We start from the raw sequence: 21,846 nt of genomic DNA, 5'->3' as shown, positions 1-21,846 counted from the left end.
GATGAGTATCAGTTGTCTTCCACCAATCTGACTCATCTCTTACTCCAAACAAACAAACAAAAACCATATAAATGTTTGATACAAGCCAAATTTTGCACCAAAATTTCTACTGCAACTACCTATTTTTGCTGTTGTTTCAATGCATTACTTATTTAAGTCTAGAATGGTCAAGCATTTAAAGCATATTTCCAGCCCTGAGTTCCACTGGAAATTAGTTGGGAAGGCACCACAAGTGGATGTGTGAAAATATTTTCACACAGAATATCAGAAAGTCTTCATAAATGTCTCCCTTCAGTTGGCTTTTTTTTGAGACAGAGTCTCACTGTGTCACCCAGGCTGGAATACAGTGGCAGATCTTGGCTCACTGCAACCTCCACCCCTGGGGTTCAAAAGATTCTCATGCCTCAGCCTCCTGAGTAGCTGGGACTACAGGTGTGCCACCAGGCCCAGCTAACTTTTGTATTTTTAGTAGAGACAGGGTTTCACCATGTTGGCCAACCTGGCCTCAAGAGATCTGCCCACCTTGTCTTCCAAAAGTGCTAGGATTACAGGCGTGAGCCACTGCACCCAGCCTTAGTTGGCTTTTTGAGTTACCTCTGCCTTGGCACATTTCCAGACGTTCAGCAGCAGAAGAAAACTATCCACCTTTAGGAAGAGGTGAAAGGAATCACAGGGAAGCTTAATTACACTGTGAGGTGAGTGAGCAGCAAAGACTGAGAGAAAGCAAGCTGAAGCCAGGTAGAAGCAAGACAGTATAGCCAAGATGAGGAAGCTAAAAATGTCACTCCTGCAGCTTGCTCAGAGCCTCCTAGCAAGAGGAGTTGCTCCCCTTCAGTGCCCCTATTCTGACATGGATTATTACAGAGATTTTTACAGCAAAGCGTCCTTCACTGTCTCTCCCGGGCAGTAAGCTCCTTCCAGATGGGGCTATGGCTGTATCATGGTTAAAAGCTTGTTCTAGAGGCAGACCCCAAATTCAAATCCAGATCTGCCACTTACTGGCTGTAAGGGTTTGGCAACTTATCCTCCCAATCTCAGTTTTCTCATCTGCAAAATGGACACAGTAATAACTTCCCTAAAGAGACAGTTGCATGGATTAAGTGAGATAATCCATATAAACCTCTTAGCAAGATTTCATTGTAAGTGTTTAATAAATGTTAGTTCTTATAAATTATTATTTGACATGGCGCCTAGTACCACTTGTGACAAATGAAATGGAAATGAGGACCTCTGGTACCCATCCTACCATAGCCAGCCTCGGCTCCAGCTGGACACCTGAGGAGGATGGAAGACAAGGCCAGTCAAGGACTCACTGCTGCTGACTCTAAATATCTGCTGAAAGCCTTAGGTGAAATGCCTAATCCTGCTGGACCAAAAGCCCAGGCTGGGAGACCTCCCACTCCATGGCCTCTTCCCTGGGTCCACTATTCTCTTAGCTCTTGGGGATTCACCACTCTGTGGAAAGATGTGAATAAAAAGAAAGGCCAGGCACAGTGGTTCACACGTGTAATCCCAGCACTTTGGGAGGCTGAGGTGGGAGGATTGCTTGAGCCCAGGAGTTTGAGACCAGCCTGAACAAGAAGACAAAAACCCCAAATCTACAAAAATACAAAAAAAATTAGCTGGGTGTGGTTATGTATGCCTGTAGTCCTGGCTATTCAGGAGGCTGAGGGGGGAGAATCACCTGAGCCCATGAAGTCGAGGCTGCAGCGAGCCACGACTGTGCCACTGCACTCCAGCCTGGGTGACAGAGTGAGACTCCATTTCAAAAAAAAAAAAAGAGGAAGAAAAGAAAAAGGAAGGCAAGGAAAAGAGCACCAAGAGAAGGATCTTCCCTAAACCACACTCGTAGGTGGGGTGCAGTCCTGTGTAATTATTCATAACAGACCCTTTCCTACTCGTGCCCAGGTTTGGATAATAAATTCTGTCGTTATCCAGCCCCCAGACACCGGAGGGCAAGAGTCCCTCCAAGTAACTTAGACCAACTCGGAAGGAGCTCAAGCCTTCCTATGACACCAGCCTCACGGGCTTGCGGGGGCGAGTAGCCATCAGGGAGAGAAAGGCCCCAGAGGCTGTAACCTGGAGCCCACCACCATTCCCACATCCCTTTCCTTGAGTCTCGCAGCCCAGGTGTGTCCCTAGAAACCCCCTCAGCCCCCTCATCAAAGGCCCTTTTCCTCAGGTTGGAGGGAGCCTAGGGGAGACTTGTGCTCCCTGGAAAGTTTTAAACAGACTCTTAAACCATGATCCTCACAGTGTCCCTAGTCAGACAAGAAACTCAAAATATTAACTTTTGACTGGGTGCAGTGGCTCATGCCTGTAATCCCAGCAATTTGGGAGGCCGAGGTGGGTGGATCACATGATGCCAGGAGTTTGAGACAAGCCTGGCCAACATGGTGAAACTCCATCTCTACTAAAAATCCAAAAGTAGCCAGGCAGGAAAGCATGCACCTGTAATCCCAGCTACTCAGATTGCTGAGCTGGGAGAATCACTTGAACCCAGGTGGCAGAGGTTGCAGTGAGTCAAGATCACACCACTGCACTTCAGCCTGGAAGACAGGGCAAGACTTTGTCTCAAAAAAAAAAAAAAAAAAACTTTTAGTTTCCATGGATTTAAGAGCTAATTTGTTTTTTTTATAGTCCCAAAACTCTTGGGTGAGGGACAAAAGACTGTCTAACCAGCTATTGATCTTCCAGCAGTCACAGGATATTAAAGATACAGGTCAAAAACATCAAAAAAGCACAATCAGCCACAATAACTAACTCCTGTCAAGCAGTTTACATTCACCATGTGCTTCCATACACATGACCTCGCTGCTGCCTTTCATCAACACCGAGAGATCAGCACTGTCATCCCAAAGTCTGCAGGTGAGAAGCAGGCCACTGAGAAAGGGTGAAGATTGCTCAAGGTCACTCAGCATGTGAGTGGCAGGCCTGGAACCTGAAGCCAAGTCTTTTGATTTCGAACCTGGTGATTCCCTCTAACATAGGGAGTCACATCATATTGAGATTAACTTGAATTCAATTATATATTTTCCAGGAATAAAGAGAAAAAGAAGAGAGAAAATTACAGAGAGAAGGAAAGTGAGAGTGAGGAACCATTTAAACAATACAGGGAACATCTCTGACCCATTCTTTTTTTTTTGAGATAGAGTCTACCTCTGTCACCCAGGCTGGAGTACAGTTGGCATGATCTCAGGTCACTGCAAGCTCCACCTCCTGGGTTCATGTGATTCTCCTGCCTCACCCTCCTGAGTAGCTGGGACTACAGGTGCCCACCACTACACCTGGCTAATTTTTGTATTTTTAATAGAGACAGGGTTTCATCATGTTGGCCAGGATGGTCTCAATCTCCCAACGTCATGATCCACCAGCCTGGGCTTCCTAAAGTGCGGGGATTACAGGCATGAGCTACCATGCCCAGCCTTTTTTTTGAGACAGGGTCTTGCTCTATCACCAGGCTAGAGTGCAACGGTTCAATTATATAGCCTCAACCTTCCAAGCTCAAGTGATCCTCCCACCTCAGCCTCCCAAGTAGCTGGAACTACAGGCACATGCCACCATGCCCGGCTTATTTATTTATTTATATTTGTTTATTTATTTTGTAGAGATGGGGTCTCCTTATGTTGTCCAGGGTCATCTCAAACTCCTGGGCTGAATTGATCCTGTTGTCTGGGTCTCCCAAAGTGCTGGCATCACAGGCAAGAGCCACCACTCTTGGCCTCTGACCCATCCTTTTAATGCAAACATGACATGGAATGAGCAACTGATATGAAACATGACAACATCATTCACTCCACTGGACTCTGTTCTCAGATGCTTTCATAATGAGAGCTTCTCACCTCTCTGAACGTGATTCTAGGATTTAAAGGCATGTATTTTTGGACAACACAGTCCTTAAACAAAAATGAATGCCTCTAGGTCATCTTGTGTTCAACCCAAGGAAACAAGCATGAATTAGATGCTAGAGAAAAATCCTTAGGGTGGGGCACTGTCAGACCCCACATGGCACCTTCCACAGGGCTCTGCCCCCATACAAGCTGCGGCTTCCCCAGCGACCAGCATTTTGTAACTGAAAAAGGGCTTGCACAGACCCAGCTCACCCAATTCTGTCAACATCCTTAAGAAAGGTAGAGTAGGACAGATTTCATTGTCCCCATCATATAGGTGGGGCAGGATAATCTTTTGAAATATTACACTGTGTGTTTCCTCTCTGTATTTTGTGCTACAGGAAAGGAAGGAATGGAAGTAGTCAAGCTCCTTCAGGTCAGTCCTCTGAACATGGGGCTCTCAGATCTGGGCAAGTTTCTTGTACCTGAGCTTAGCCCAGAAGTCACAGAGCTGCCTGCCACCAAGGCACATGGCTTGGGAAAAGCAGGTGTCAGCTGTGACCATGCTGGACTGAGGCTGGATGATCCTCCCCATAAAGTAAGCGCTGCTAAGCCACTTTGCTTCTTATATGTATTAGTCTGTTTTTACACTGCTATAAAGAACTACCTGAGGCCAGGTGCAGTGGCTCACACCTGTAATCCCAGCACCTTGGGAGGCTGAGGCAGGCAGATTACTTGAGGTCAGGAATTCAAGACCAGCCTGGACATGGTGAAACCTCTTCTTTACTAAAAATACAAAAATTAGCCAGGTGTGGTGGTGTATGCCCATAACCTAAGCTACTCCAGAGGCTAAGGCACGAGAATAACTTGAACCTGGGAGGCAGAGGTTGCAGTGAGCCGAGATCATGCCACTGCACTCCAGCCTGGGTGACAGAGTGAGACCATGTCTCAAAATAAAAAAGAAACCTGAGACTGGGTAATTTATGAAGAAAAGAGGTTTAATTGACTTACAGCTCCATAGGCTTAACAGGAAACACCACTGGGAGACCTCAGGAAACTTACAATCCTAGCAGAAAGTGAAAGATGGTGGCAGGAGAGAGAGAGAGCAAAGGGGGAGAAATGCCACACACTTTCAAACTCCATCAGATCTTGTGAGAACTCACTCACTACCATGAGAACAGCAGGGGAGTAATCAGGCCTCATGATCCAATCACCTCCCACCAGGAACCTCCTCAAATTCAACATGAGATTTGGGTGGGTACAGAAATCCAAACCATATTATACAACCCAAAGGAGTTGGAAAGAGCCCCAATAATGACTGTAAATAAATTTCTTCCAAAGTCTAGGATATAGGGCAATCACAATCATGTTTCTGTTGAAGTTTTTAAACAAAATATGAAATCTCTTGCAGAACTTATTTTGTGATTGCAAATTTTTCCCATTACACAAATAAGGAAAGAACAGGATGAAAAACATCCATAAACTACACGTTCGAGGTAAATGGGCAGCACTGTCTGGAATAAGACGGTTGGTTTATTAAACAGCCTGTTGGCTAATTTAGGGTTTTTCCTTTGTTTCCTGTAGAGACCACAGTTGTTTAAAGTGACTTCAGGGACCCCTGTCCTTCACTGACTTACTGGATTGTCTCTAGCATCAGTTACCCTTCAAAATATACAAACCCAAAGAAGCTTATGTGGTACCTTTGAGCTCCACAAAAGAAGGGGTTTCCAGGGCACGCAGTCATTATGCAACTTTTTGTGCCCTAGTGCTGGGGCCTTGCATCCAGATGTGAAACAAAGCTCAGGTACATAGACAGAATGGCTGCCTGTCATGTAAGGGTCTATGGATATAAACTCATTTGCAATTCATCCTGCTGAAAATGTCTCTATTCCTGCCACCTATTCCAGTCCTGTTCTGCTTCTACTCTGTAGCAGTCTGAATTTTGGCTGTTGCTTGGTTTCGTTTTGTTTTGTTTTTAGCATATAAGAGTGTCTTTTCTCACTTTCAAGCTTAGCTCTACATTTAAGGCTTTCTCTTATATTTCCAGCGTGTCTCTATGTTCAGAGCCTGAGGAGGGCTTCCCACCGCACCCTGGTTTGCCACGTTCAAGGTGGTCTCCATCAAAAGTTCACTCCTTCAGTCAACATTTCTGAGATAAAGATGTCAGACACTACGCAGGACACAGAGAATACAAACATGAGTGAGAGACGGCACAACTGTTCCCGACAACCTCATAGTCTAGAGAGGAAGCTCCAGCACAACAGGGCTAGTACCTGGCATAGGTGTGACAAAGGGAACAGCAGCAAAGAGGACCGAGCCACTGACTGGGGGGAATGGTGGGGAGGGATTTGTACATATGGCTGTGCAATGAGTGTGACCAAAATCCATCCATGAGCTGCATGGCAGGGAGATAAATTAACCTTGACATTTATGATCTGTACCCTGTTTAAAAATACAATCAAGCATAACGTCAGATGGGTCGTTAGACTGATGCTCAGGAAACCTGGGTCAGAGTTCTCACTGCCTGTGTGTGAACTGAGCATGGCATTGCACATGGTTAGGCGTCACTTTCTCACAGTATTATTTAATCGGTTGCATTAAATAATCCCTAAGATCACAACTAGATGAAAACTACATGATTATTACACTCAATGTCATTATTTTCCCACTAAAAAAGCATTTCTATAAAGTTATTTAAGAAAACAAAGTTAAATATATCCGTTTGCCAAGGTCAACACAGGCAAATTTACCCAAAGGAACAGATTTAGAAGAAGAAAGCAGACACAGACCAAAAGACTAAAGAGAGGACGGATTGCTGGGGAGCCCTGAACACAATTAGTGCATGAAGCAGAAACACAGAGAAGCATAGCTGTGGTTGTTTAGTTTTGACTGAATATCTGCAGGTCACCTTGTTGACCACAAACTTCTCAAAGTTACAAATCACATCTTGTCACCACAGCCCACTAAAGAGCACCAAGGGATCTTTCATAAATACAAATTGGTAATGAGGAAGAAGGGAATGTCTGTTTGCTGATGTTGGTTGAGTGCTGCTAAGAACAGTCTTTCAACCTGCCCTGAGCAACCTTCTCCTGACAAGCTGTTTGGAAGCGGTATGAGCCCGGTTAATCCAACACACGCAGCCCTCTGGATCACGGATAACAGAAACTACACGTCCTCCAGAGCACAAATCAGTATGAAGCGAGGTAAATTGTGATTCTAAATGCGTAGTTTCCATTGCTCACCCAGTTCCAAATAGGTCGCTTGCAATCTTCAACGCAGCTCTGCCAAAGTTGAATTCTTGTCCCGTCACCGAGGCGGCAAAAAGGGAAGCGCAGCGCCATCTGCTGTCCGTCGAGGGGAGAGCCGAGGCTGCTATGGAATTGCAACGGTGTATGGAAGGGGGTCCTTCCAGTGGGACCCGGACTCCTTGCAAAGCAATTCTCTCCAGTATAAAGGAATACATGATGCGATTTATTTGTTATAGGGCAAGTTTTTATATTTATTTTTATTTTCTTTTGGCCTGATATTCTAGATAAAATGTCTGATTTCAGACGAAAATGAAATGTATAACCTAGTTTATAATGTTTTAATGTATGCACTTTATAGAACTACAGCGTGCATTTCATAATAAAAGTATCTGACCCTAATTACAGTGCTTTCCCTCACATTCATTTTAAGTATCATAAAATTAATGCCATAGACACAAGAGGAGAGTTATACAAATATAAAAAGAACTATTGAAGAAGAAAAATGTATTCAACTATGTTATAAAAGAAACAGCACCTTTTGAGTTACTAAAGTAAATATTTTTATAGTAACATTAGAATTTAAAGAAAATAGTTCAAAATAAGTCTTGCTTTCCTGAAAAAGCTGAAACTTTGCACCAAGTTGCCTGGTTTGTTCTTAATTGCACTTGGTATGTAATTCTATTTTAATACAGTCTATTTTCAGTGCCGAAAGCAGGCCACCAAGATTCTTTCAACTATGAATGAAAACGTGCTGTTTAGGACTAGATATTGGCTTTCTAATGTAGATGGTTTGGAGCTTGTGTGTTATGACCAGACAAAAAATGGTGAACAGTATGTCAAGGACAGCCACAAACACCTCGGACGCCTCACTTATGGTACTGCCATCCCTAAGATTCTGGAAAGATACTATGATGGGGACCTGGACAGTGATACCCAGAGGCTGCTTCCTTTGGCCACTTCCTCCCAACGCCTGATTCCAGTGGATATTTATTAATTCAGCTCCAATTAATAAATTCAAGTAGGACAGACTGAAACAATTTCAAGTAGGACAGACTGAAACAGGTAAACTATGCTTATTTTTTATTACAAATATTCCCAAAAATACTTGGTAAGAAAAAGATGTTAGAAATAACATCTTCAGGAAACAAATTATAGGTTATGCCATAAGAAACTGCTGCTGCTTGACTACTTTTTTGCCAAAAACAAAGCAATTTCATGTAGTTCACCCTAATGCTTAAAAAAATGCAAGAATAGGTTCACTGACATGGATATGGTGGGGAATGACATCCCTTATGAATGCAATCTCTACATAGATGTTTCTTCACGTCTGAGGCTCGATTTATGAGAGGTTAATTTGGGCAAAAGTTTTAGTTTGTGACATGAGTTTTATAAAAGAGCACCATCACTTGGCAGAACTCACCAGCTCAAATCAGTTTTCAATAGGGGCTGTCAGATTGGTTGTTAAGGCTTAGGTTCTTATCCTTGTTCACCAGTTAAGTCCCCGTCCAACTTTTCTTACTGTAGTGTAAGAACTATATATAAAATTAATATTTTCAAACATTGACTAGTAGACATGGTGCATTGCAAAAAGCCAATTTTTAAGTCAGTTGCTTATATGTAAGCAAGCACTTCCTTAAAGAAATAAAAGGTGCTCCTAAAAAGTGGTCAGATTCACAGGTGCAGTCATGAGGGTCTACATAATTCACAATTCAGCCACACCCATGACATTTTACAAATCTGAATTAAAAGATCAGGAAGCAGAAAGACAAAAAAGAAGAGGAAAAAGAATCAAAAACTGATAGTATGGTACTTAGTGTTTATGATACCATTTTCAGTATTCTGGTAAACTATGCTATTCTTAGATACTGAAATACATACTTCATTCTGAATGATGCTGATATTTTTATATTTCAAAAAAAGTGAGATCTAAATCCTTTATGTATTCAAAACTCAATGACTCAATTTTTAATTTATGCAACAAAACAAATCTGTGTTCAACTTTTTGCATCTAGACAGGACTACACCCATAAAGGTTGCAATGAGCAACCAGATGTGCAATTGGAAAGCTTCCACTGAAAGCATGAGACTCTCAGTCTGTGCATGATGAAACTAAGAAAAACAAAGACAAACTAGAAATACTCTCTTCAAAACAAAATAGAACAGCTTACCATAATAAAAAAAAGAGTGCCACTCTAAAAACAAAAGAGTACAACAATTTTCAAAAAGTACTCTTCAAAGAGATGGGCTACTTGAAGATGGAGTCAAAAGAAAAATGTCTGAGCCAAGAGTGGTGACACGTACCTGTAGTCCCAGCTGCTTGGGAAGCTGAAGCAGGAGATTGCTTGAGTCTAGGAGCTGGAGACCATCCTGTGTAATATAGCAAGACCCGATATCTAAGAAAAAGAAGAAATTTAAAAATACATTATTTTATAGATTTTATTGATGAATAACTTATACTATTATAATGTATGCTTACTTATTTTCATAAATTTTTATATTACTTGAGGCTTTCTAGGTTTATAAATTCTTTTTTTTTTTTTTTTTTTTTTTGGCAGTTTCCAAGTCATTTCATTCAGAATTTTGTGTTTGTTTCCTGAATCAATAAATACTATGCAAAACAATGTAAAAATGGCTCCCATTTTCTCTCCCCTGCTTCCCTCCACCTGGGGACAATCCTCTGGGCAACCTCACTCAGGGGTTTTCGTGCTTCTCCCTCTAGATTTGGTCCAGCAAATAAGGCTGAGTGACATAGTCCCTTGAATCACTTTCAAAGGATCTCGGCTGAGGTGAGGAGAGCCTCTGGGATCTGGAGTTAACTAGGTTAGGTAAATGGATTAGCGTTTTTTGGAGAAGAGCCAGTGCCTGGGACAAGAGCCTACACCCCAAAGAAAAGGGTGTCTAAAATGTTCACGGTTCCTTCTTTTGCCTCAAAAAGTGACATTCAAAGAAAAAAAATGACAAGATGTCCATCCCTTGGCTCCCTTCCCTCCCCTCTCCTGCTGTCCCTCAGCCCCCCCAAGACTGAACTCTGGCTGGGGGTAGGGCTAGGTGAAAGGACAACTCCTCAGATGAGGTCAGCAACATTGAGGGGCATTTCCTCAATGGAGGTGTTGTAGAAAGTCTCTATGTCTTGAAGGGTCCACATGTCTTCTTCTGTCACCATGTTAATAGCCACACCCTTATGGCCAAACCATCCACCTCGACCTATTCTGTGGATATAGTTTTCCCTACTGGTGGGAAGGTCATAGTTGATGACTACAGAAACCTGCTGCACATCAGTGCCTCTGGCCAGCAGGTCAGTGGTAATCAAAACTCTGCTAGAGCCAGAACGAAACTCCCTCATGATCACATCTCGTTCCTTTTGGTCCATATCTCCGTGCATGGCAGACAGTGAAATCTCGAGCATGCATCTTCTCGGTGAGCCAGTCCACCTTCCTTCGGGTGTTGATGAAGATGACTGCCTGGGTGATGGTCAGGGTTTCATACAAGTCACACAGTGTGTCCAGCTTCCACTCCTCTCATTCCATGTTGATGTTGAATTGGCGGATACCCTACAGGGTCAACTCTTCCTTCTTGACAAGAATCCGAATGGGGTCCCTCATGAACTTCTTAGTCACCTCAAGCACATGAGAAGGCATCGTAGCTGACAGCAAAACTACCTGAGTGTTGCTGTTGAGCTTTTGGAATTCGTCATAGATCTGGTCCTTGAATCCATGGCTTAATATTTCGTCAGCTTCGTCCAGTACAAACATCTTGATGTATTTGGGAGACAGGTATCTCCAGTTAAGCATATCAAACACATGGCCAGGGGTTCCCATGGTGATATGGGGAGCTTCCATCTGCAGTTTCTGCACCTCAGCACACACGTTGGTGCCCCCAGTACAGGCGTGACAGGAGGCACCCATGTAGTCTCCTAGTGCCACGACCACCTTCTGTATCTGCTGAGCCAGTTCTCGAGTGGGTGCTAGAACCAAGGCCTGGGTGGCCTCTAGATCTAATTCAATCTGCTGCAGAATCAATATGGCAAATGTGGCCATTTTCCCAGTCCCAGATTGGGCTTGAGCGATCACATCACAACCCTTGATACAAGGTAGAATGGCTCGCTGCTGGATGGCAGAAGGCTTCTCAAAACCAGAGAAGGGACTCTGAGAAGTTCATGTCATCAAAGCTGTCAACAATCTTATTCCAGTTACTCTCGATGACGCCTTCAGGCTCCATCTCATCAAGGCCGTTGTCTCCGGATCGGGAATCCTGACTTGCGGACATAATCCTTAGAAACTAGCGGTTTACAAATTCTTATATTTAAAATGTATGCAATTCTGAGTCCCACTGAATTTTTTTAGGAATTCTGAAAATGTGTTTAAAATAAATTAAGGCCCAGCACAATGGCTCACATCTGTAATCCCAGAATTTTGAGGGGCTGAGGCAGGTGGATCACTTGAGGTCAGGCGTTCTAGACCAGCCTGGCCAACATGGCAAAACCCTGTCGCCACTAAAATTTAAAAAAAAAAAAATTAAAATGCAAAAATTAGCCAAGCGTGGTGGCACATGCCTGTAATCCCAGCTACTCGGGAGGCTGAGGCAGGAGAATCACTTGAACCTGGGAGGTGGAAGTTGCAGTGAGCCGAGATTGTGCCACTGCACTCCAGCCTGGGCAACAGAGCATGACTCCACCTCAAAAATAAATAAATAAATAAATAATACATAATGTGTGTATTTCACCATTTATTTTACTTAAAATCAGAATAAACAGTGGATAACCAGAAATACCACTTTCTTCTCCTGTATTGTAATGTCTAGTGGTGCTCAAATAGAGCGTGTGGAGGAAGAATGAACAAAGCACTGGCTCAAGACACCTAGATTTCAGGCAGAACTTGGCCCTACAGAGGCTGTAAACAGTGAATGGTGCTCCCTCCCCAGTATGAAATTAAAAGTACAAACAACATTATACCATAAACTAAATCCAACAGAGTCCTTATTTTTTCCACAATGAACAATAAATATTTTTGTTAAATATTTTATTTTTGTCCCCCAGAGTTACTCTAGTGCTCCTGATTTGTTAGTTGCCTGAGAATCAGATGGGCTTCCTCACACTCCAGAAAGTCCAGTCTTCTCCTGCCTGTTCTTCTGGTCAGCTCTGTGGGTCGGTCATTAGCCTCTCTAGGCTTCTTTCTCCAGCAACACAATGAAGGGTTTTGATCAGGTGGGATCCAGGCTTCCACCCAGTTCTGAAGAATTGCTCCCTCCTGTGGTCACTGCAGAACGAGTCCTAGGCCGTGTGTACTCAACCTTTGAAATCCTGCCACCTCCACTTCCCTTTATTTATTTTTGTATTTATTTTAGATGGAGTCTCACTCTGTTGCCCAGGCTGGAGTACAGTGGTGTGATCTCAGCTCACTGCAACCTCCGCCTCCAGGTTTCAAATGATTCTCCTGCCTCGGCCTCCAGAGTAGCTGGAACTACAGGCACGTGCCACTACACCCAACTAATTTTTGTATTTTCAGTAGAGATGGGGGTTCACCTTGTTGGCCAGGATGGTCTTGATCTCTTGACCTGGTGATTTGATCGCCTCAGCCTCCGAAAGAGATTACAGGCATGAGCCACCGCACCTGGCCGCCACCTCCCTTTAAAAGAGCAGGCTGTTGAGCTAACTTTTGGGGCTGTGTGAATGAGTAAAAGAGAGCCTTAACGTTTCCAAGTGTGTCTTTATTTTAATGTCACAAACCATGAGTCTCTAGTTAAGGAGATTTCAGACATTTTTAAGAATGATTTTTGTATTTTTCAGGGGTGAGAAACATGGTGTTTCCTGAGAGCAGAGACTTTGGAGCATGACTGATAAGGGTTTAAAGGCTAGTTCTACTGAATGGGTGAAGATGCTGATTTGGCAAGGGCATGGAAAAATAGGTACTCTCAAGTACTCATCTAGGGCGAGGAGTTTGGGTTACATCTTTCAAAATTTCAAGCCTGCCTATCCACTGTCAGGGCAATTCCATATGAGGAATTTTTCAGAATCAACCTCAAATGATACGATGGTCATTCATTGCACTATTCTATTTAATTTAAAAAGATGATTTTACAACAATGTGTCACTCAGTAAGGAACTGGTTAAAAAAATTATAGCACAAACAAGCAATAGAATACTATACAGTCGGCCGGGCGCGGTGGCTCAAGCCTGTAATCCCAGCACTTTGGGAGGCCGAGGCGGGTGGATCACGAGGTCAAGAGATCGAGACCATCCTGGTCAACATGGTGAAACCCCGTCTCTACTAATACAAAAAATTAGCTGGGCACGGTGGTGCGTGTCTGTAATCCCAGCTACTCAGGAGGCTGAGGCAGGAGAATTGCCTGAACCCAGGAGGCGGAAGTTGCGGTGAGCCGAGATCGCGCCATTGCACTCCAGCCTGGGTAACAAGAGCGAAACTCTGTCTCAAAAAAAAAAAAAAAAAAAAAAAAAGAATACTATACAGTCATCAAAAAGACTGATGAAGTTCTATATGTACCAATATGAATCATCTTCAAGTTGTTATAGTTTAAAAAAAAAGTGTAGAATAACACATGTAGGATGCTACCACTTGTGTTGATCTCCGTTTCTGTTGAATTTCAAGTTCACAGGCTGTGTATGCTGGCCAACTGCCATGATTCAATTGGCTCCATGGCCACACTGTAGCCAAAAAAAACCTTTCTTGTCTTCTTTCCACCATTTCCTCTATTTACCTTCTTCCCCAAAAAAGACTAAGTTTCTGTCATGACCTATGTATGGTTGACAAGATTCATGTGAGTCTAAAATGTAATACGATTAGATTCTCAGATCATTTCAAAATCTAACCAGAGATTAGGAGTTCACATTGCAAACTGCTACCTGACCTTGTTTGGTCTGCAGATTTCTTTGTGTTTTTTACATTCTGTGGATGGGAACTGAAGCAAAGTTCTTATGTGTTCATGACTATGAGGCTTTAGAAAGCTGTAACACATGGAGATTCCTTTTTAAAATTCTGAATAGAGATCTAGGGTAAGACTGAGCACCCATCATGTCTAAGAAGCAGCCAACCCTCTTCCTGGTCTATGAGGAAGATGCTCAGACTGTGACTGAATAAAATAACATGAAATGGGAGGAGATAGATTGTGGAACTTTAATTTTATGATGATGTCAATCTACTTTTTGCACTTTATCTGTTAAAAAAAATAAAAGGAAAATTTGATAGCCAGGCGTGCTTTAATTTTTGTGGGGAAAAAGATAGTATTAATGAGAGGAAAAACTTAAACTTCTCTGAAAAATAGAGAGTTTTACTTGACAGGGAGGGAAAGCTCACCATCAAATTTTGGATATTTTGTGCTGCTGGCAGATTGTCCAGTGAGCTAGAGACAGGAGAAATGAGTAAATCTTCTGGGGTAAAGGAGTCATATAGCCTTCAGGTTTACTTAATTAATGTTTGTCCTTGACTCATTTCAGCATTTCTTGGAGCAATATAAAAGAGGAATTTATAAAGGTATTCAGGGGCTCTACTGCACTTTAAATCCTAGAAGTGTCTAGAATTTTTGAAGTGACCCCATAAAGATTCAAACTGAATTTATCAGTCTGGAATTGGTCAGAAAACAGTTACTACAAGTATTAAGAAATAAGGTGTTTAACACAGGAATTAAAGACTGCAACTAAAAAAGGAAAACAATGCTTAACTTTCTTAAAACATTATGAAATTTGGCCGGGTGCAGTGGCTTATGCCTGTAATCCCTGCACTTTGGGAGGCAAAGGTGGGTGGATCACCTGAGGTCGGGAGTTCGAGATCAGCCTGATCAACATGGAGAAATCCCATCTCTACTAAAAATACAAAATTAGCTGGGTGTGGTGGCACATGCCTATAATCCTAGCTACTTGAGAGGCTGAGGCAGGAGAATTGCTTGAACCCAAAAGGCAGAGGTTGCGGCGAGCCGAGATCACGACGCCATTGCACCCCAGCCTGGGCAACAAGAGTGAAACTCCATTTCAAAAAATAATAATAATAATAATAATGAAATTTATCCATGGGCCTTTTTTTTAGCTCAGCAGCTATTGTTACTGTTACTATTATCTAATGTGTGGCCCAAGACAATTCTTCCAATGAGGCCCAGGAAAGCCAAAAGATCGGACACCCCTGCTAGGCCCTAAACTAAAGCAGTGAAGTGGGAGAAGCAGCCAAAGCTCACAGGGAAACCAGGAAATTTCCAGGTTGTACCTGACCATCACAGCTACCATGTGGGAGCTCTGGAGAAACCCGCAAAGCCACCGCAACTGGCTGCCATGACTTTCTGTGAATAATGGCTCTGCTTCACTGCCATCTACCGAATCTCAATGCAAGTTTCTCTCTTGCCCAACTAAGAACCGTACAGGGAAGGGGATTCTGGGGAAATGTAGTTCCAGCTTTAAACGATGCCAGGCAGGCAATAGACAGTCTAGTACACAGAACTTCACTATTATTTCTTCACCAAAACCTTTAGCAAGCCAGGTGCAGTGGCTCATGCCTGTAATTCCAGCACTTTGGGAGGCCAAGGAGGGAGGATTGCTTGAGCTCAGAAGTTCAAGGCCAGCCTCGGCAATATGATGAAAACCAATCTTTACAAAAAAAAAGAGCCAGGCATGGTGGTGCACACTGTGGTCCCAGCTACTTGGGAGGCTGAGGCAGGAGGATCACTTGAGCCCAGGTGGTCAAGGCTGCCTAACCGTGACCATGCCACTGCACTCCAGCCTGAGTGACAGAGTGAAACCCTATCTAAAAAATGAACAAACAAAAACCTTTAGCATTTGACAAGTTGGCTACTTCTTTCTTTTCAAAATACTTTTTTTTCCCTTGGATTCTGAAATGGCACTTTCTCTTAGATCACCTTTTACCTGGTTTTTCTTTCTCAGTCAGCTTTGATGCTTCCTCTTTTTCTCCCAGAGACAGTCCTGGGACCTCCTTGCTGACCTCACTGTGTCTCATGACTTTGAGTAGGTCTGTGTTCTGATGACTTCCACACATAGATCCCCAGCTCAGATTTGGCCCCAAAACTCTTGACTCCTGTATTCAAGTGCCCTCTTGACTTCTCTGCTGTCATGTCTAATAGCCAAACCAAACTCTAATTGCCATCCCCCCCAAAAAAACTTCTCCCTTGGTCTTCCTCATCTCAAGCGATACCAACTCTCCTTTTTCAGTTTCTCATGTCAACAAAATCATCCTTGATTTTTCTCTTTATCTCAGCCCACATCCAATCCATCGCCAAATCCTATCAACTCTATGCTCAAAATAGATTTAAGAATCTGACCACTTCTCATTACCTCTGCCTCTGTAACCCTGTGCAAGCTCCTGCCTGCATTTCTGCAGTGGTCTTCTAACCCACCCCACCTCCAAGTCTATTTTCAATACAAGAGGCAAAGGGATTCACCTAAAACATAAGCTAGCTCACATCTCTCCTGTGCTCAAAAGTCTACAATGATTCTCCCTGTCAGTCACAGAGTAAAGTTACAGTTTACAATGTCACATTATCAGAAACGCATTTCCTGACTACCTTACATAACACAGCAGCCCCATCAACTCTCCCCAGGCCTTGCTTTATTTTTCTCCATAGTATATATTACCATCTGACCCACTGTGTACTTGCTTATTTAGTATTTTATATCCCTGCTATGGACAGACTTAAGACCTGCCCCCAACTTCGTATCTGGACATCTTAACCCCCATGTGATGGTATTTGGAGACGGGGCCTTTGGGAGATAATTAGGTTCAGATGAGGTCATGAAAGAAGAGCCCCCATGAAGAGATTAGTAGTCTTATAAGAAAAGGCATCAGTGAACTTTCTCTCCCTCACTCTCTCCACGCCCCACTTCCCTCCCTATCCCCACACATTAAGAAGGTATTCACCTGCAAGCCAAGAAGAGAAACCGCCAGGAAAGGAATCAGCCTGCACCCTAATCTTGGACTTCTAAGCCTCCAGAACTGTGAAAAAATAAATTTCTGTTAAGTCACCCAGACTGTGGTATTTTGTTATGGCAGTTCAACTGCCTTGGATTAGATTTGGACAATCCCACTCTTTACAACGAGGTTATAAGATACATAAAGGACAAGATTTTCTTTTTGTTCACTGCTTTTTTCCAGCCATTAGTTGCTACTCAAAATATAGTATATCTCCACAATGAATAAATGACTGAATGAATGAGTTGCCCAATGTCATGGCTAGAATGTGGCATGGCCTGAGCTAGTTCAGATGCTAGCTGATAACTACACAGTGAAGTAAGGATAAGTCTTAACCTGAACCTTAATTGTTTAAGTTAACAACTGTGTGAATCTGCTTTGTAAATGGCAATATAAGCAACTCCTTTTCAATATTCTAGTACATTCAGAAAATGCAAATACAAATTCTGCCTCTGCAGGTTTCTCCTATTTCAAAGGAATGATCATTCACTTGAGAAAACCTTATAGCATATCTATCTTGATATAATCTTCACCTGGTAACCAGCACTTGGGAATTCAAACAGCACAGTATTAAATTCCACTCCCCATCCAAACCACAGAAGTGTGTTTATTTCTTGAAGGCTATTGCAGAACTAACTCCCCAGTATAAGGGCCAACCAGCACTCTTAAAGTCTTGACTTTAAAACCAAGGCAGTGCTTTCTTAATTCCCAAGAAGGAGTGCATGTTGGTGAAGAAACATAACTCACAATGTGAATTCGCTTCTGATAATAATTCATCTGGTTCCACTAAACAGAAAGCTCAAAATGATTCAGACATGTTTCCTTGAGACGGCTGAAATAAGATTATTTTAAGAGTAGTAAGCAGTAACCATCCCTGAAAATCAAGGCCAAATGGGCCAGAAATAAGAAGCACTTTGTAAATTCTGAGTTTTGGCCCACTGGAGCCAATTACTCTAACAGGGACAACCTTGGTGTCTTTATTTGGACGCTTGAGATAGCCTGTTTACTGCAAGGTAAGTGATTGATGTGCGCTCTCGGTGTAATTGAGGAGAAACCTCTCGGATCACAAATTCATCCAGTAATTACTTTAGGATTCCTCTGAGAAAGTGTCTACATAATTTCCTTTGTATGGGTTTTCCAAAAGGACATATGTCTCCTATCCAGTGTTCTCTAAACCACAAATGTACTCCATTGATTTTTCTCAGGCTACAGTGTGTTGATTTTCAGCCCATAGTGTATAAGGTGAAAGGAAACAATAACTGAATATAGAAAATATTGATCTGCAACCATTGATTCAAGGCCCCAGGGTGTCAAAAGATTAGTTACTTTTAAGAGAAGTCCTGAAGGTGACTTTCAACTACTTTTTATTGACTAACATAGACCAGACAAACCCTTCTATTCAAAGCCATAGGCTCTTCTCCAGGAGCCATAATGAAAAACCATTTTACTCCCTTGCTTGAGATCCAGGTAAGACAACATAGTTTCTAAGTACATATAAATGATGTACTGTTACCAAATGATTCATGGTATTCTAATTTAACTATAATAACAACTAGTACATTTAGTGTTTACTATGTCCCAGGAATTGTTCCAAGTGATTGACATATATTAATTATGTAATCATCACAACACCCCTCTGAGGTAGGTACCAGTATTATCCCCATTTTACAGAAGAGGAAACTGAGGCACAGAAAGAATAAGTCACTTGTCCAAAGCCAAACAGCTGGTAAGTGGCAGGGCCAGGCTGTGAACTCAAATAGCTTGGCTCTAGAAATTACACTCTTAACTACTGCATGATGATAGCAGTCAAATGTTAAGGAAAACCTGAGAAACTTCACTGAACAAAGTTGCAAATGAAAATTATTGAAATATTGGCCATTATTCTGCATCTGCAGAAGGTGAAGAAGGAAAAGCAACATTTTGAATTCTAAATACTTTTCTGGGATTTTTATTGAAAAAATAATTTAGAAAAAAACAAAATTACTATATCATCCCATAGCTGACTAAAATACTCAGGCAAGGCTTCCTATCATCATTGATACATTTTTAATCCTCTAGACTATAATCAATACACATCAAAACCATGATGAGATACCACTTCACATCCATTAGAATGGCCATCATCAAAAAAACAGAAAGTGCCTATTATGGTGATGTACTAGTCCCAGCTATTAATAGTCCCAGCTATTCAGGGGGCTGAGGTGGGAAGATTCCTTGAGTTCAGAAGCCGCAGTTCAGCCTGAGCAGCATAGCAAAACCAGACCTCTAAAAAAAATGTTTACAAAAAATTAACAAAACAGAAAGTAACAAGTGTTGGTAAAGATGTGGAAAAATTGGAACACTTGTGCATTGTTGGTGGTAACATAAAACTGTGCAGCAGCTATGGAGAGCATTATGGAGATTCCTCAAAAAATTAAATATACAATTAACATATGATCTAGCAGTTCCACTTCTGGGTATATAACCAAAATAATTGAAAGCAGAGATTTTAACAGATGTTTGTGCATCTGTGTTCATAGCAGACAAAAGTTGGAAACAGCCCAATGTCCATCAACAAATTAATTTATAAACAAAATGTCATATATACATATAATAGAAATTTTATTCAGCCTTAAAAAAGAAGAACATTCTGACACATGCTACAATACAGATGAATCTTGAAGACATTATGCTAAGTGAAATAAGGCATCACAAAAGAACAAATACTATATGACTTCACTTAAGTGAGCTACTTAGAGTGCTCAAATTCACAGAGCTAGAAAGTAGAATGGTGGTTTCCAGGGACTGGGAAAAGTGGGAATAAGAAGTTATTGTTTAATGAGTACAGAGTTTCCACTTCAGAAGATGAAAAAAGTTCTGGGTTTGGATGGTACCAATGGTTGCACAACAATGTGAATGTACTTAATGCCACTGAAATGTACATTTAATGGTTAAAATGGTAAGTTTTATGTTATGTATATTTTACAATAAAAATACTATATTTATTCATGCGTATCTGTGTGCATATGTGTATGTATAGATAATTCTTCTTTTTTTATAGTAATCAAAGCTGTAAACCCTGTTCTGTATCCTTTTTTTTCTTATAACAACATATCTTAGGGATAATTCTATATTCGTACATTCTTTCAAATAGCTTCCTGATATTCCATGATAAGGGATACCATAATTTAAATCACCTGACGACAATGATTATTTAATTCTCCACATTCTGATTACAATAAACAATGCTGCAACAGCAACAACAAAAATCTTTGAGAATCAAAAGTACGTAAAATAGTTCTTGCATTAGGATAGATGAGGTAATGTGATGCTAAAAAGCAACCCAAAACCTTCTATTAAATAGGAAAAAAGCTCTCAAATTCTCTTAATACAAGAGAATTTTTTGACTCATGCTACATGTCCTGCAGGAGTCAGCAAGGACCTCTGCTCGACACAGTTCCACCATCTTCCAACTGTATCATCGAGATGTAGCTTCCTTCCCTGATCATTGGGCTTTCTGCTGTCTTGGTCCAGAAGTAGACTCATCTCATTATTCAAGACTAGTATTTGCTCTTTGATGAGTATTATGACTACTTCTTCCACAGTTCAATCACACAAACAGAAAAAAATTTCTCACTATAGGTAAGTCAAAGTTTTACAAATTATTTGTGGAATTCTTTTTTTTAACACTCCACTGGTAATTTTTACTCAAAGAGTATTTATATCATTCTTACTACATACTAAGTACTGTCACATGGGAGGTAGTCAGTAAATATTTGCCAAGTAAAAAGTAAATGATCCCTACTTATCTAGTAATTGCTGCTCTTTCTCCCAGAGCAATCAAATCACTAGAAATAAGAAGAGTAAATAAGAAATTACTTCCAATTAAATATCTAGAAATTAACCAAAAAAGTGAAAGATCTCTATAAGAAAAACTATAAAACACTGGTGAAAGAAACTGAAGAAGACACGCAAAAAATGGAAAGATATTCCATGTTCATGGATTGGAAGAATCAATATTGTTAAAATGTTCATACTATCCAAAGTAATCTACAGATTCAATGCAATCCCTATAAAAATACCAATGACATTCTTCATAGAAATTGAAAAACAATCCTAAAATTTATATGGAACCACAAAGGACCCAGAATAGCCAAAGCTATCCTGAGCAAAAAGAACAAAACTGGAGGAATCACATTACCTGACTTCAAATTATACTGCAGAGCCATAGTAACTAAAGCAGCATGGTACTGGCATAAAAACAAACATAGAAACCAATAGAACAGAAAAAGAGAACCCAGAAACAAATCATTTTTTCTACGGTGAATTCATTTTCAACAAAGTTGCCAAAAACATACACTGGGGAAATGATAGTCTCTTCAGTAAATGGTGCCGGGAAAACTGGATATCCATATGCAGAAGAATAAAATTAGACCCCTATCTCTCTCACCATATACAAAAATTAAATCAAAATGGATTAAAGACTTAAATCTAAATCTTCAAACTGTAAAAGTACTAAAAGAAAACATTGAGGATACTCTCCAGGACATTGCACTGGGCAAAGATTTCTTGAATAATACCCCACAAGCATAGGCAACCAAAGCAAAAATGGACAAATGGGACCACATCAAGTTAAAAAATCTTCTCAGCAAAGGATGCAATCAACAAAGTGAGCAGACACCCCACAGAATGGGAGAAAATATTCCCATCTGACAAGGGAGTGATAACCAGAATATATAAGAAGCTCAAACAACTCTATAGGAAAAAAAACTATTAATCCAAATAAAAATGGGCAAAAGATCTGTATAGCCATTTCTCAAAAGAAGACATACAAATGGCAAACAAATATATGAAAATATGTTCAAC

General features: G+C 41.3%; 1 pseudogene; it reads right to left on the bottom strand.

Annotated features, from left to right (window-relative positions):
• Positions 1-10,142: 10,142 nt before the first annotated feature.
• On the bottom strand, positions 10,143-11,344 carry LOC105726233 (eukaryotic initiation factor 4A-I-like; annotated as a pseudogene).
• Positions 11,345-21,846: the final 10,502 nt, after the last annotated feature.

The sequence above is a fragment of the Aotus nancymaae genome, unplaced genomic scaffold, assembly GCF_030222135.1.
Source record: "Aotus nancymaae isolate 86718 unplaced genomic scaffold, 86718_ANA_hifiasm-v0.15.2.pri h1tg000092l, whole genome shotgun sequence".
Taxonomy (NCBI): Eukaryota; Metazoa; Chordata; class Mammalia; order Primates; family Aotidae; genus Aotus; species Aotus nancymaae.
This window is presented reverse-complemented; position numbering and strand designations above follow the sequence as displayed.